Raw genomic sequence first — 6,349 nt, 5'->3', positions numbered from 1 at the left:
TTTATGCTTTTTACCCATATGATTTAACAAACACAAATAAGGTATTACAATCTAAATTAATTAGAAATAGTATTTTCTCATTATCCGTGCATCGCACGGGTACGTATACTAGTATATATCTATGCGACCATACACTTGATATACTAGTGTGTTTGGTATTGACTTATTTGATGAATATATATATATGTATATATATATATATATATGTGTGTGTGTGTGTGTGTGTGTGTGTGTACATATTTGATACAAACTATACGTATCTTAGATATCAAATATGTGTATCTATGCATAGATACTCTAGATATATCAGTGCCTTCTCACAATCGATTTGTATCTATGCACAAATACACTGACTATATCCATGTATATTTGATACTTGATATAAGAAATTTATATTAAATATACTAGATATTTGATATTGGATACATTGATAAAATTGATATTGAATACACTAGATATTTAATATTGGATACATTTAGTGAAATTGATATTGTATACACTAGATGAAATTAATGTTAGATATAATTGACACTAAATACAGATATAATGGATATATCAATGATATTTAATACTGAATATACAAATACATAAAATTGTGAAACACAAATACACAAAGGAAGAGGAATGAGAGATGGAAAAGAAGCAAAAAATATGTATAGAACAAAACTGATAAAAATGAGAAATGGTGTATATGGGGGTGAAGAGGAAGTTCATATAATCATCTTGAGAAGAATATTTTCGAGAATCAAAAAATATTAATGATAAATAGTGGGGAAAAAAGAGTCAAACTCAACGTGCTTATGTGTTGAAAAGCCAATTTTGATTGATTTTAACTTATAAACATTATTGGTATCAAACGTATTAATGAGGGCAAACTACATAAATCCCACTAGTTTAAGTCCTAATTACTTAGATTCCCGATAGTTTTAGATATTACTTCCTCTACCATATTTCATACTTAGGATACATGAGTTTAAATCTGTGAGATACATGTATCTGCCGAATTTTAAATTGAGATACGTATTTTATTTGTTTAAATTAATAGGTTGTAACTGATTTCCTTAATATAAGGCGGAAATCAAGGAGTGTATCTATGTTTAATTAATTTCATTTTATTATTATTTGAAATAATAAATTCGTTAATATTATTAATAAAAGACAAAAACATGTATATCTCGGTCATGCAATTTGATTAATTTCATTTTATTACTCTTAAAATAATAAAATTCATCAATTTGATATATCTATTATCATTATATGATGTATCCATTAATTCGATGTATCAACTATCAATTTCATACATTTTATTCAAAATCATGTATCTAGGATACATAGTAAACGCACATATAATTATGTGTATCTAAATATGAAATGTAATTGAAACACACGAATTTAAGAACAAATCACGATTGTGGAGTATTTGTCTTATCATTAATCCAAAAAAAAGTTAAAAAATTCAAAATTCTCCCTTTCTTTAAGGATCTGAAATTTTTTCTCATAGATGCATATAATCTTAACTCAGATACATGAACACCTGATGTGTATCCAACATTGAGCACTTGATGTGCATCTAATGGTGTACTTTTTTCTCTTAATTAAAGCTTGGCGTAATTCTTCATCTTGATTGAGACATTCCTATACTTAGATCTATTCTCGACTTGAATGTTGGTGGATGAAGAGTCAGTTCCTACAATGAGAAATTGATGAGTGAAAATGAGCAAATAAAAGTTGTTTGATTTAGTATATATAGTATTGTTAAAGTGTAGTACCTTTGACGAGAATCATCCGATTTTGGGAATGTTCAACCATTAGAGTGTTCGAGAAACAACAAAATAAAAAAATATAAAACCTAATTTGTAAAATTCTATAAAATTGAACTTCAGAACATTATGAACTCAAATACAAAATCAAAATACATGAAAATAATAAAATAATCGAAACAAACCTATATGTATAATGTTGATTTGAACATGCAAACATATATTGAGAGGATGAAGGAAGAAAGAGGGAAAAGATGAATTAAGGAAGAAGGAAGGATGGGTTTACGGAGGAAACGGCATATGTGAAAAAAGAAGATGATGATTTGCTTGTTAATGGATATGGACCATTAATTAAGGAGTAGATAATTATTCAATTCCTTATTTAAGGGATTTGTGTATCAAATTTTTTAATATATATGATATAAATATTAAAAGTGGTAATATATGTAATTATTTTAAACTAGAGGTAAATATAGTATATATGGTAGTGATGTATGTGTAGTTATGTAGTTTATCCTATTAATAAACCAAATAATGTTTATATGTAGGGTGAATCTACAATTTTGTCTATGATTTCGACAAAATCTAGTAGTATTCTCAAAATCTATATTTATGTTTAAGAAATTCATTTAATATATAAAATTATTTATCAAAAATTTCATATGTTGTATTTTTTAGAATTTAAAACTCATAAATGTGAAATTTTATAAGGTTTACTTTGATGAATATAGTCTAGGAGTTATTAATAAATTGCTTTAGAGCTTCTAGTATCAAATCTAATAAATTCAATAAGTTGAAAGTATGATAGCTAAAGAATCTCTAATGCGATTTCACTTGTTAATAGTTATTGGAGATTTGTATGTCAATGAAGAATATAAAATATTTAGAGAATCTCTAATTTCAGAGAATCCCTAATTTGTTTCGAGGACAAACACCGAGTATTGGAGCAAAACAAGCTCAAATTGAGTAGAAAGATATAAAAATATTCAATCAAATGTGGATTTAGAATTTAAAAATTATGTGTGTCACATCGCTTTAAACAATAAATTCACAAAATTTTGTGTAATCAAAATCAATAGTTGCATAGGAGAAATGAATAGCATTTATCACTAATTTTGTTCACAATAAACAGTGTTGGGTTTTGGGTCTTTTTCCTTTCCTATATGGATAAATAAAAGTTCAAGGTTTTGGGTCTCTTTCCTTTCCTATGTGGATATTTAAGTTCAATTTGAACTAGTCCACTTTTGCCCATAGGCCAATATTATGGTGCATATGTAAGACTTTCTTTTAGGTCTTATTTTGAAGAATCACAAGAGTTTGATCAACAACCATATTTAGAGAAAAGTGAGAGAGTGCAGATTTTCGCACAAGCCCAAGCAATCAATTTCACATCGCGATTCCCGCTTCATTCATTGTCCGATTGAGCTGATTTTTGGACAGCCTTTCAACTTAATCTTTGATTGGGAACTGAGAGAGGTAGATTTGGAGTCCTATAGCTCCAGATTTTAGCTCGTGAACAATAGCTGCATTTTGGTATATTGCTCTGTTTATTTCTCTAGTTTTGATGCTATCTTATAGTTGTGTTGCTCATTGTTTGACACTTTGTTGGTGGCCATTTTGGAGAACACTTTGTAAATCTTTGTAATACCCCGGAAATTATTAGACCAAACTAGGGTTCTAGGGTTTGATGTATGTGGATTAGAGTCATAGATGAGACTTCCCGTACTTAGAATGAGGGGTTTAAAGGTTAAACGTCAAGGTACGTGTTAGACCCCGTAGTTTAGAAGATCATTTAAGATTCTATTGAGGGTTGCAAGGGCAAGTGTCAAGGCAAAGGGGCAAAGCCTTAGCCAAAGGTCAAGGCTGCCCAAAGCTTGGTGCACACTGCCTCAAGTCCACGACCACCACCCAGTGGTGTGGACCACGGCTCGTGGTGTGGTTAGTGAGGCCAAGGCAGTAGCTCCCTAAGGGCTACCTCAAAGTGGCTTACCTTAACGAGCCACTTCACGACGAGTGGTCTTGACCACGGTTCGTGAGAAGGCTCGTGAAGATGCCTTAGAAAGAGGGAAGCCAAGACACTTTAAAGCCAAATACTACCCCCTGTTCACGACCAGTGGCCTTGGCCACGGATCGGCAGGGGTCTCGTGAAGTCCCCTTAGGTTTGAGGGAGGCAAGGCCTTGAGGCCAAGGCACTACATAGGGACCACGACCATCACCACGATTCGTGGTCTTAACCACGGATCGTGGGAGGTCTCATGGTCATTCCTTGGTTTTGTGGAGGCCAAGACACAAAGTCCTATCTACTGGTCCAAGACCACGAGCAGGACCACGGTCAATGGTGAGGACCACGACCTGTGGTGCCTCTCGTGAAGCTTGGACAGTATGTTGCCAATTGGAGGAGATTTTAAGAAATTCCAAACATGGGAGTTTTTGGGTGGGGTCCTTTTACCTAGTCCCAAAACCCCTATATAAGATATTTTGAGCATTTAAGTCACTTTATTACTTGACCCAAATCAAAACCCCAAAATCCTCTCCACTCAAATATTTCTCTCTCTAGAAAACCCAAGGCTTGAAGAAGAAGAAAGAGCTGGAAGATTAGGTCATGAACAAAGACTCCATTGTTGAGAGCATGTGTATGGATTTGAATTAAGGTATGTTTAGCTTATTCATCTATGGGTTCTTCCACCCATAGAGTCCCCTAGAATTTCCCAAAATTTGTGAAGAAGAACCCCAATCTAAGCTAGGAATTCTTCCAATGTGTGGGTTTTGTTGGGTATGATTCCAGTTGGTTGGATAATACTTATGTATGCTTAATTTAGTATTTATCCATGTTATTATGATGAATTTATGTGAGTTCCATGGTTACCCTAGTCTAATTGATGAAGTTGAATTATGTGGGCTATTGCCATGGAGGATGAAATTGAAGGTCAAGGAGGTCTTCTAGAATTGATGCTTTAACTAGTAATTGTCTAAGGCTAGAAACCTATGTACATAAATTGAACTAGAATAATGTGAATATAATGGGTCTTGATTGGTAATGCTTGTGATTGATCTTACATGATGACTTATGACTAGAATCTCTTGATAATGAGGAATGTGTTGAGAATTGCTTAAGACGAAGCTTATGACTTGAATGTCTTGTAATCTATATATGTATAAGGATACAATGAAGTAAAGCTTTGAGAGTAAGGCTTGTAGTCAGGAATGTTGAATCACTAGGGCTTTGAGAGTGGAGTCAATGTGATGAATAGAAGTCTAATAGGTAGAATTGTAGTGAAAGGCCTATACTCACCTAACCTACCTTATGAATCCTTGAAAGTATAAAGTGATAGAATCACTTGAACATGGATTGGTTGTCAAGGACATCCTTCCATGAGACATGAATGTTAAGCAAGGCTTAATAGTGAAATCTTGGTATGTATGCTTGACCCCAAGTGGGTATTGACAATGAGATGGAGTGTCACACAAGAGAGGGTCCGGGCTCCAAGTTGAAAGGAGAACCACACCTAGTTGATGTGAGGACTATCTAAGTTAAAGGGGGAACTCTTACATAGTAGAGTGTGGGTTTTCCCAAAGTTAGGTCTTATGAGATGGAAGCCTTCACATAGTTGAGTTAAGGTTTCTAGTAGAAATCTCCATATCCAATGAACCAAGACATGCTTAAAGAAACATCTCATAGTGTTCAAAAGCATAAATGAACTAAGACTTACTTAATGAAGTACCTCATAGTGTTCAAAAGTATAAATGAACTTAGACATGCTTAAAGTAGTATCTCATAGGGTCCATGTCGTTAATGAACTTAAACATGCTTAAAGAAGTGTTTCACAGGGTTCAAGAATAATGAACTAAGATGTGTTTAAGGGAGTACCTCCTATTGTTCTAAAGTTAAAGAGAGGAACTAGGTTCCAAACCAATAAGTATTAGTATGAGGACCTAAAAGTAGTACTTAGCATGAATAGTATTATGGGATGTTATTCATGCATTGCACAAGTATGACTTAGGGTTATTCAAGAAAGAGTTCTATTAAGTGATGTATCTTGAGATAGGATGGTGCTATAGTTGTCTTCCATGATATGATTGACTAAGGATGGTAGTTCCCTTGTCTATATGAAGTAAACTAAAGTATGAGACCAAAGGAGTGTAAGTATGACTATGTTGACTTCAAGGTTATGCTTAGTGTGAATGGTATTATGGAATGCCTTTCATGCATTTCACAAGTGTGCTTTGAGGTTACTTGGGAGTATAGTCCTCTTATGATATGAAAACCTAAGTCTTGACTAGGAATGTGGACTATGCCCAAGAATTACCATAAAATAGGTACTTAGTTTGGATGGTATTATGGGATGCCGTTCATGCATTGCACAAGTATGCTTTGAGGTTACTTGAGAATAGTCCCTCTATGATGATATGAATGACTATGAGTTGAGTAAGGCTTATATGATTTGTATGTTGGAGACTTTGCCTATGATTATGATATTGTGTCTTATTCTTATAATTGATGTTTCATGAAGTATTTCATATGATTATGTCTTATGTTGACTAACCCTTATCGTATGCTTTTATGATTATGCTAGCTAACATATTTAGTA

Source organism: Solanum tuberosum, unplaced genomic scaffold, assembly GCF_000226075.1.
Source record: "Solanum tuberosum cultivar DM 1-3 516 R44 unplaced genomic scaffold, SolTub_3.0 scf00786, whole genome shotgun sequence".
Lineage (NCBI taxonomy): Eukaryota > Viridiplantae > Streptophyta > Magnoliopsida > Solanales > Solanaceae > Solanum > Solanum tuberosum.
This window is presented reverse-complemented; position numbering follows the sequence as displayed.